Source organism: Paroedura picta, chromosome 8 (genome assembly GCF_049243985.1).
Source record: "Paroedura picta isolate Pp20150507F chromosome 8, Ppicta_v3.0, whole genome shotgun sequence".
NCBI lineage: Eukaryota > Metazoa > Chordata > Lepidosauria > Squamata > Gekkonidae > Paroedura > Paroedura picta.
In genome coordinates, this window is record NC_135376.1 from 70073218 (window position 1) to 70083745 (window position 10528).

A 10528-nucleotide genomic window follows, 5' to 3' on the forward strand; every position below is an offset into this window, starting at 1 on the left:
TGCGGAACTATCAACTTTGCACACAGTGGTGGTTATTCTCCCAACAGAAGCTCTGGGCTTATGCATACAAACACCCAATTATCTGGATGGGCCTTTGGCCAAACAATATTCTTTCATGCTTCCATGGGAGCCAAGGGGTCTGGGCTTTTGGCTTGAGTCCCACCAAACGACTTGACATTTCCTGCCACCAATGTATGGATGAGGATAGATCAGGATGCAGAGAAATAAAGGGATCATGTTACTTTTCCCATTCTGTGGAATGGGCCTCAGATTTCCAGCAAGAGGCTGTCTTGTACATTCATTCTGCAATGGAAGGAAGTACAGGAAAAACCAATTTAGGGAAGAATGAGGGGCAAGGAAACACTGAGACAACACAGGGATGTTAACAAAGTTGTCTGGACAAGAAAAAAGGTAACATCAGAGAATTAAAATCAAACATCTGTACATGCGATAGAAGGAGTTATCGAAGCAGGTTTACTGAGAACTAAGTTCCTCAATATTCAATTGAGGTTATTCCCAGGAAAGTTCCTTTAGGGTTGCAGTATATTAATGCCACAGAAGTCTGTTTAAAAATGAACAAGAATATAATACAGTTTTTAATAATTGCAACTATATGAATACTAATAATGTAAGCAATAGGCAATTAAATTCAAAATTGTCCGAACGGCAGAAGCTGAGTTGGATGTGATCCAAGTATAGACCACAGGGACCAAGTCATTCTTTTCAAGCAAGTAATTACTACTTTTGAAAATATTCACAGACAAATGTTGCTTTCCCCCTGCCTCATGTGGTGGTTATGATCAAAAGCAAATTATTTGGGGACAAGTTGCATATTTTGTTATCTCATATGAGTATACCCAAATACTTCATTCAGCCTTAGAGCCCCTGCTTTGAGTCTGCCATTATCCTGCCTTCAAGAGTGAGGTCTTTTTATGTCATGACCTCCTCTATGAAATTCCTTCTTGTCCTTGCGCCAATTGTGTTTAAGTGCCAGGGTAAAATGTTCGTATTTGACCAGGCATTTTTCTGAACGGAATTGATTTCTGGTCTTCCTCACTACCTGAGATATTTTTAAACTCCGGTTTATCTGGTACTTCTTATTGAGTTTGGATGGTTGCCATCTGTCTCATGTTGGAGGGAATGCAGCATGATGTAGACCAGATTAGTCAGATCTTGGAAGTTAAGCAGGGTCAATACTTGGGAGACCACCAAGGAAGGTTCTTCAGGAAAAGGCAATGGCAGACTTCCTCTGCTCCTCACTCGCCTCGCCATAATCAGCTAGGACTTGATGGCACTTTACACACTAGTACACTATGTACTGCACATTAACATTATCATGCTAATTTGTGTTATTCTGTTGGTTACCTATTCTATTTGTGTTATTCTATTTGAATTCTTTTGTACCCAAGGAGAACGATACACAACCCCCTTCCGTAAATACATATACTTTCCAGGTTCATTATAATATTCCTCTTGATATTAACTTGCCTGGGTGTTTCAAAGATTAGATTAGATCAGAACATTGAGAACTAATTTAGAATTTATTGTCAGCAGTCAGAATCTTTGCAGCAATTACATGGCACAAACAAGAACCTCTAATGATTGCTGACCGATAGTTTGTTTTCTTTTAAAGCATGGACAATTGCCAGTTCAACAAATTTGATTGACTGCATAAGCTTTCAAGGAGGTTGAAAGTACACAGCGCTTTATACGCCTTGTTTATTGATTTTAATTTTTAAAAATAGGTACAATATAGACATATGTAAATATTGTTCCTTTGATCTGACCTAGGATTATGCATTATGCATTCTTCTTCTCTGAGATACTTTTGTAATTTTTTTGCACTGTTTTCCATATAGTCACAAGAACCAAGTGTAGATGCAACGATTTGTTGCCAATTTTGTCTTAGACCAGCCTTTCTCAATGTTTTTTCCATTGAGAAACCCCTGAAACATTCTTCAGGCTTTGAGAAACCCCCAAAGCGGTGTGATCTTGCAGAATATGGTTGGGAAGCATAGCTGTGCACATGCCCACCTGGGGCCCCTCTCCTTCCCACCACCTCCAGACTCATCATTGGCCATTTTGGGAGGGGCAGGAGGGCTGACAAGATCATATATGGTCATTTCACCCAATAAATATTTAACAAATTTTTCCAATATATAAAAAAAATAATTAACTCCCACCCATTAAGGAAACCCTTCCAGGGCTGTCAAGAAGCCCTAGGATTTCACAAAGCCCTGGTTGAGAAAGCCTGTTTTAGGTTTTTGGGGTCACTATTTTCTGGTGCTTTTTACTCTACCCAGGAGTCCAGGATGTACAGATGTTATCACAATCAGTTAAGTCAAAAACAAGATACAAGATTAAAGTCTACAAACCAGCACCGAGTCAGGAAGCCAAAGATTCTGATTCACAATCAGAGGAGGAACAAAGAATGTCTGGAGAACAGGGTTTAAGGTCTGGGGTTCAAGCTGAAAAGCAACCACAGGTAAGCAAGGCAATACTCTATTCACTGAATCAGCTTGCAGAATGGTGGCATGCAAAGTTGCTTTCACAATGAGCTCCATTCAATATGTCCCTTTTATCAGCCTAATTAGAAGAAGAAGGAGGAGGAGGGGGAGGGGGGAGGAGGAGGAGGAGGAGATCTTATATGCCGCTTTTCCCTACCCAAAGGAGGCTCAAAGCAGCTTACAGTTGCCTTCCCATTCCTCTCCCCACAACAGACACCCTGTGGGGTGGGTGAGGCTGAGAGAGCGCTGATATCACTGCCAGGTCAGAACAGTTTTATCAGTGCCGTGGCGACCCCAAGGTCACCCAGCTGGCTGCATGTGGGGGAGCGCAGAATCGAACCCGGCATGCCAGATTAGAAGTCCGCACTCCTAACCACTACACCAAACTGGCTCTCACCCCAAATCACAAGTGTTGCTTCTCCAGGACTTTTCATTCCTGCTCCTGAAACAACTCTGCTTCAGCAACTAGTGCTGATTGCCATTGTGCAATTATAGGAGAGCTTCTCATTCCTGAACTGCCAAACATTCGTGACATCTCCTGTTCAAGAGACACTGGTGAAGATGGACTCTCTGATCTTTGTTCTCCTGCCAGAATGAGCAGCCCTTGTTTCCTGACTCTTCTTTCACTGGTTCTGCTTACAAATACAACTGCTTAGACAGGGGTTCTGCTAGTATAGGACTGAATTCTTCCATTTCCTCATCCTTGGAAGTAGCTGCATGGCTCACGACAATTACAGAGAAAGGAGGAATTTGGACTGGGGCTTTGGTGCAGGGGAGGTAGGATTGGTCTTATTCTTTCCTACTCCTGATTGCAGAAAGAAATCACACCCTCTCTGTATTAGTCTCAGGAGGAAAAAAGCCAAGCCTTTATCCTCCCCCTCCCCCTCACTGGGCCTAATAACAGTATGTGTGTGTGTGTTCTTAGTTACTATTTCCAAAAACGGTACAGGTGGAAGTAGGTAAGCAAAAGCTCTATCCCTCATACCATGTGCCCAGTACAAATCCCTAAAGGATGATTTTAAACACTGCTACACAAGGTAACTTAGGTTCATCCAAAAGCCTCTAGTGCTTTACTTTCCAAAATCCAAAAGTATTCTCACATGTTGTCCTTATATTGAGATGTTGGTAATGGATGTGAATGTAATTTACATGTAACCAGTCATTCAGTTAAGAGGCAGAGGAATAATCAACCTACTAAATAATACTACCAAAAGAACTTTAATCCTTTAAAAATTATTAAACACAAAAAGTGACATTTGGCTGACTCCTTTGTGTTTATATCTTCCACTTGTCTCATGAACTTTTTATTAGGCAGATATTTGGAATCAGTTGCCAAAAGCAATGTTATTCAGTAATATATACATAACACTAAGGCCAAGTTGCACATCCATCTAGCCAATATTATATGATAAACACTATCCTGCACTGTAAATTGTTCTGAGAACATCCATAGTAGAAAAGCAATGAATAAATGAAATGATGGAAGTATTGGCCTGGGATCTTGGAAACCCAGAATCCCTGTTCTGCTGTGGAAATCTGCTGGGTAAGGGTGCCAACTGTGGATTGGGAAATACCTGGAGATTTGCAGGATAGATCCTTGGGTAGGAGGGGTTTGGGGAGGAACAGGACCTCAGTGGGGTATAATGCCACCCTCCAAAATAGTCATTTTTCTCCAGGGAATCTGATCTCTGTTGCCTGATAATCATAAGAACTCAAGAGAAGCCATGTTGGGTCAGGGTAATGGCTATCTATTCCAGCATTCTGTGTCACACAGTGGTCAAAGGAATGCCATGCAGAATGGTCTGGTGTTCTTCCATCAGCATGCAGGAGCAAGGCTGCCAAGACCTGCTTTAGAGCCAATTTTAATTTAAAACATATCTAACAAATAAGAGCTAACAAACATATCTAACAAATAAGCAACAAACCTGCCATTTAAAATAAAGGGAATGTAATTATCCATCATCGCTTAAACAGAAATCCATCTGATATCTGTTTTCTGTTTGTATTACCATGCTATCACTGCATTATTTTCCACTAATGCCATGTTTTCTGCTTTGTGTCTGTATTCTGAATCATGTGTAATATTCTAGGTTTTTTTGAGATTTCTGGAATCCTAGTGCTAGTACATTGCTTATTAGATGTCTCATCCTGTTGATCACATTGATTTACACTGTGCAATTTGACTTGAGTTCCTTTGAAAAAGGCAAACTGTAAATATATTAAATTAATATACCAGAATAAATAAATGACAAGGAACATGGTAGAGTATTACTTAGGGCATTAAATAGCCTTATGTTTTCTTTGTCATCTGGAATAATAATTTATGGTGTCAAGATGTAAAAGAATATTTGAATATAAAGACATACATAACTGTAAATGAAAATGTAAATGACAGAAGAAGCTGACCTCTCTGCCTTAAGTCAAACACAAAGCAAGTTCATCCCATTAATGCTGCTAATGGGAAAGAGGAGGGATCTCAATAGACATTTGGAATTACATAATAATTATCATTATTATTATTTTATTTTTGTATTCTGCCTTGGTTGGCTTAAGGACCATTTATGCACTGGAGGTTTCATGCCGGGCTACAGGCTGGAGTTTTAGTCGTGGCAGGTTGCCCCACCTCTTCCTGCACCCACATGGAGAAGCATTTGGCCTGGTACACCTCATCCATTCCTGATTTGTGCACCTGCACGGAAGCTGGGGCAGTGATGTTCCCAGTGCATAAACGGTCAAGGTGGCTCACATCAAGTTTAAAAATGATCAGTACAAATAAATTACATACATTATATAACTAAAGCATTAATCAAATGATAACTTTAAATTTAGGTCTTAAAATCATTTTAAAAGTCACTGCCTCTTAACAAATTAAAATTATACTGAGGGGGACTAGTCAGTCCTTAGAGGGTTTAGTTGGTTGGATGGGTGCTCAGGCAGGGAAGCCAGCATCTTTTTGACATTATTTCCTGGCCTCAACCAAAGGCCTGCTATAACATTGTTTAGTACCAACAAGCAAATATGTTTTTGTTCCAGTTTTGTGATCACTTGCCTCCTGGGACTTTAACATGTACAATGCTTATAAAAGTATATAGCAATTTTTTGTATTTACAGCAAATTCTACTTGTCCAAAATACCAGTAACAGGGTGACTCCTGTTGTATTCCAGATAGACAAATCTCCTGTTGGGTTTAACAGACAGTGGCCTTGGGGGGAAGGAGGAAATTGAGATCCTGCAGAAGTCACAGAAACGACTTGTCGGAGTGCGGTCCAGGGGAGAGGCAGAAACTTTTCTTCCAGACAAAGAACTGAAATGGGAGAATCAAAGGAAGAGGTTTCCATCTCTGAGAAGACGCCTGGCTTCATTCCATCTTCTGTTTTATTTCATTTCTGACGGCTGTTTCGAGCAATCCTGCAGCAGGAGAAAAGTAGTAATCAAGGTATGCCTCATCAGGATTTTTACCTCAAAGAGTCTGAATCGCAAATGCTGAAATGTATGCAGAGGGGAGGCAGCCTTAATCTTAATAGGTTCTGCAGAATGTACATGACTGCATTCTTCTCGTTGCCAGGCTACAGTAGCCACCTAGCCATAACGGTATGACAAGCAGAACCTGGGGATATTCAAAGGTAGCGAGTACAGCATAGAAAACTGAATGCGACTGTTGGGGAGATCGGGTGACAGAAACCAAAATGCTCTGGCTGGCTGGCTGGTCTCTGCTACTGTATCAGGCGAGACCCTGATCAAGACAATCTTATCAGTGGGAGTCAGGACTGTCAGCAGGCACTTCCATGAGCACATTTTGAGCACATTTTGCCAGAGTGCTGAAAAGACTGTCTGAGCCACCCCTTGAAGCTGCTGGAACATCACTCATTTCCAAGGGCCTGGTTCTCCTACCTCTCTGAAAACACAAACTAAACAGGGCCTACGTCACAGCAGCAATTACTTTTCCTCCCCCTGGCTCATGCAGGAATCTTTTGTGAACCATCTTGTTCATATGTAGAAATCAGAATGGGAAAATATCCGTTTATTAACTCTCCAGCATAGTATTCCTGAATAAACAGAAAGTAAACTTTATCAGTTGCTGGAAGATCTAGCTCAGACCCACTACTTTGATGTAGTCCATTTACAACATTTCAGAAATAGAGCAGGCTCTTCTGTTTTACAAGAGGGGAACAGTGGGGGGAGGGAGTGACTTCCTTTCTCCCTGTATTCAATTGTTCAAACTATCTCTACTTTCTCTCACCCATAGCCTCTTGCTTTCTGCTGCTTTCTCCCCACTCACCAAACAACCTTTCTTTTATCGTTCCCTTCAGCCTGCTGATTTATTGTTTCTTCATTTATAACCCCACTTTTCTCCCCAAAAGGTAACCACCTTACATCATTGTCTCTTGCATTTTATCTTCACAACCACCCTGTGAGTTAGAGTAGACTAAGAGAGCCAAGATCACCCGGCAAACTTCCATGGCAGAGTAGGGGTGAATCTCAGTCTCTCAAATGTTAGTCCAGTGGTTCTCAACCTTATCTTTGCTGCGACCCCAACTTCGGCACCGAAGCCCAGCGGGGACCCAGCCGAAGGAGCTGCCAGCTAGCGTTGCAGGGGCACTTCCACTGCCCCAAACTAGCTGTGGCCAGGGGCGACCTTCCCATAGGAAGTGATTGGAGGGAGATGAGGGCCCTGCCTAGGGGAGAGGGCTGCTGCCGCCGCCACAACTGCATCCACGTTGCTCGCTGTCCTGCTCCGGGCTTGGGCGCACGTCTTGCTCCCTTGGATCACCGCTTCTCTGCTTTCTCTCTTCTTTTAACCAGGGGGGGGGGGGGGTTCCATGGCAGCCCTGCTGCAGAGCACGTGGGGCTTGCTGGACGGAGTCAGGTGGGATGGGGTGACTTGACTCACGGGGGGGGGAGGGTCGCTTTCTTGCCAGCTCTGAAGGAGCCGAGCAAAGCGTTTCGGCGCATTTCTCAGCAGGTACTGGGGCGACCCTCCAGGCAGGCTGGGCAGCTGCAGAAGGAGCCAGTGGGGGACCGGAAATGCATGTGCGCATGAATGTACACAACAATCGAGGTGGCGTAGAGGCAGCCATTGCCACGGCTCTGCCTCCTTCGCCCACCTCCACCAGTCACCACCACTACCACCCACCTCCACACCCACTGCTGCCATCACAAGCTGCCACTGGCCACCGTGGCAGCAGGCAACCTGGCAACCCTGGGGAAGGGGCCAGGCGATCCCAAATGGGGTCCCGACCCCAAGGTTGAGAACCACTGTGTTAGTCTGACAATCTGACCACTATACCATACTGACTCTCAGCTTTCTCTCATTCTTTACCTGGGAAAAGTGTGTCCAAATTCAAATGCAATAGCAAGTCACCTAGGTGATTTGTGTAGTGACTGCTGCTGGGCCTGCCCAAGTCTAACAAATTGTTCTGAAGCTGTTGCTAGGCCCAGTCAGGTTGCATGACATAAAGTAGTAGCCACCACTGAGACTGGATGAGTTGTGCAAATCACTTAGTAGTAGGGCAGGAGACAGAGAAGTAGGGAGGCCAAAATAGCCCTGGAAAGCTCCTGCCTTTGAGTGTCAGAAACCAAGATGTGAAAGCAAGCAATATTGTTGTTATTGCCTAGCAAACCCCACCATGGTCACTGAGAGGACATTCCTATCCTATAAGGGCATGTGCTGTTTCTATGGAAGGGGTTAGCTCACAATATATTTTTCTTTTTGTAGAGTTCAGATTTTTCTGCCAGCCTGGGGCTTTTCTCAGGCTTGTAGAAAGATCTGTCTGTCTGCTCATGTATCAACTCTCCAGATTTAAGTACCTCAGATGGGGCCACATTGAGAATTAGATAAACAAATGGGAAACCCCAAGGCTCATGGGAGAGGAATCCTGGCATCTCCTCTCCAGGCCCTTGCTGGGCAGGCCACTTGCCAATAGTGCCACCACAACTCCCTCTCCTAGCCTCTCATTGGTCTGGCTCATCCACCCATGTATCAGTTCTTGCCAGTAGAGGTGGGTAACAATAGCGACTCCCTCACCTGCCTGCATTGTTGCTGCTCTGTAGCATATCTAGTGAGGGGGCCAATGGCAGCTGTCATTCCTCTGCTACCCATTTGTTCCATACACCTATCTGCCCTTTTCCCACTGTTTGGCAAAGAGGGGTCACAATATATTCTGATCTCTATCACCACCCAGCCCCCACAGTACTTTCACTTCATTGGCCTGTTGCTCCTCACTGTCCATCAGCATCCAGGGTTGAACTGCATTGGGACACATGGTTGTTCCTCCTCTCCCCATTCCTCTGAACTTTTCAGGTTTTTCTGCAAACCTGGGGAGTCCTCCAAGTTTGTCAAAAACCCTTCTCTCTACAAGGCCATGATTTATGGATTTAAATATCTGCAGATGGTTATATTGATGGTTCATGCAACTGTGCAGGCAACAGGAAAGAAGCTTTGTGCTTGATTAAGGAAATGTTAATAGATTGGCTTGCTTTTTATGCAAAAATTGAATTGTAAATTACAGGTAGGTTTAAACAACGTAGCATATGCTCATTCATAACACTGAGATTCCATTTAGCTGTATGGTGTCCTTTGTGTTATAATCATTATGGCTAATTTTATGGAGATAATTTCTGTGGAAGATCAGCTACAAAACAGACTGACATCTAGATTCTTGTCAACTTACTATGGAAGCTGTTCTACAGTATCACAAGGATGGGACTTTTCTAATTTTTGTGCTAAAGGATCCTATTAGTTGTGAGATTTTTCTGTTATCTAGGATATGTAAGGACCATTTGTATTTTTATGAACTTTAAAATACAGTGGCCATAAATCACTATGATTGCTTGTTATTAGATAGCGAGTTAAGTGCTGCAAAGTCCTGTTGACGTTGGTACCATTTTTCTTGCATCAGCTCCTTGGGGCCACCATTTTCCTCATTGTGACACTGGAGGGCTTTTTAAAAGACTATCAATAGCAAATTGCACTAATGATCTACTAGTTGTTCTGAAATTGCAACTTTCATTGTTTTTAATCTCTAGTCTTTTTGCTCGCAGAAATATCAAACGAAAAGTACACCTTTCTTCTGTCTGTCTTCACATGGATTTCATTTCTGGCAACATTAGATATTACTTTATTTATCTGAAGCAAAACCAAATGCAATGGCTCCTCCCTCCTCCGACTGCTGAGAGGCAACTGGTACTGTGAGAATATTCACTCTGAAATTCTTAAGTAGGGCCCCAATCAAATTCTTAAGTGGGGCCATTCATGCAGGTTGTCTTGAGGAGGGAGCACAACAATAGAAAATCAGGGAGGTGATAGCACTTTTCATTTGGCTAATGGCAATACTGCTCAAGATCTAGCAACCACCTGCCATGCACAGGACCTGGGACAGCTTTGCAGCAGAAACAAGGAAATGAGGCCAAAGAGGGGAGCAGTTCAGGTACCCTGACAGTGGCCCCTCCAAATATCCCCAGAAGAGTCATGGAGGTTGCAGTGATTGAACTGACAACTGGAAAGCCAGATTTCCATAACTAAAGCTTGAGTGAGCCATTAAAAATCCACACAACCCACATAATCTTATAAACAGATTGGTGACAAAATAGAACAGATATCTAGTTTGGCAGAAAGGGGGATATAAACTGAGCTTTTACAGCCCCTTAATAAAAATAAACAGTTGTAATGATTATGCATCCTGAACCAGGATGTTGGAACTGGTCTTTCAGCTCTGCGTTCTGGAGTGGAAAGAATTAAATAAGAAATTAATCTTGGCAACTATTGTGTATCCTAGCTTGACACAAGACAGACGTATAAAGAAGCTGAAGACATACTGGGGGTTGGGGAAACAAAGTTAGATGGAGAAATCGAGCGGTATCTTAAAAGCTATCGTGGTACTCAGTTTCTGCTCAGGAGAGAGGCTTAAGGAATAGACAGCTGTCTGAAGCAGAATACTTTTAGTGATTAATTGAATGGATTATTAGTGTCAAAAAGAATTGTGTATGTTTAGCCTTGGCTCTCCTTTTCACTAAAAAAATGG